We start from the raw sequence: 976 nt of genomic DNA, 5'->3' as shown, positions 1-976 counted from the left end.
TAAGCTCTACAGAAGTCACAGTAAGATCCATGAATATGGCAGTACAATATATCCCCTCAAGTGAAATCAGAACCATCATAAAAAGGAGAGATAACGAGTGCCTTTCCAAAGAATCATCTGCTTTGCTGATGTTTTCTCCTTTTGCTGAGACTATGTCAAATGACAGCAGTTGTCAAAAATGAAATGGAGCACATAAAGCTTCATCTCTCTTAATTTGGACATATTACTAGAAAAACCTATTACATGGAGAAGGTTATTATACTTAGTAAAGTGGAATGCCACTGACAAAGAGGAAGACCCCAAATGAGATTGACTGACACCATGGCAACAGCAATGGGCTAAAGCATGTCACTAATTGTGAGGATGACACAGGACCAGGTTGTGCTTCATTCTATGTGCATAGGAACACCAAGAATTGGAACTGACTCAGCGGCACATAACAATGACACCAGAAACATAACAGTGCTGGAATACTGGAACCAGAAGATGAACTTCACTCCCAAATCTTCTTTCTTAGTGGTAGTAGGTTCCTCTGAGTTTGGCTTTTTTGAGTTATGTATAATCTCTTTCATATCTTAAAAACTATTGATTCAAGATACAACCCATTTCTACAGGTTACAACTGATTTCATTAATATTGCAGAAGTGAGGATAATAACATCAGCTTAGGATTGATCACATCTGATCAAATCACAGGAGTGATTCCATATGTTTGATATCATTACGGTGGGTTGCTCCCTCTTAAATGTCAAAGCCATGAGAATCCATTTAAAAAAATGATAGTATCACAGTTTGTTTTTATTACTTGATATTATGTAAGTGGAGAATTCTCTAAATATAGTTGAAGGTATGCTCTCTTATAAAGTTGAAGTATTTCAAATATGTTTGAAAAAATGTCAAATGAACAAAATAATTCCAAATTTACAGATGAGTAAAATGAGTTTCTGATTGTTGTTGTAGTTAGCGTCCATCAAATT

This window comes from Chrysochloris asiatica, unplaced genomic scaffold (genome assembly GCF_000296735.1).
Source record: "Chrysochloris asiatica unplaced genomic scaffold, ChrAsi1.0 scaffold00502, whole genome shotgun sequence".
Taxonomy (NCBI): domain Eukaryota; kingdom Metazoa; phylum Chordata; class Mammalia; order Afrosoricida; family Chrysochloridae; genus Chrysochloris; species Chrysochloris asiatica.
This window is presented reverse-complemented; position numbering follows the sequence as displayed.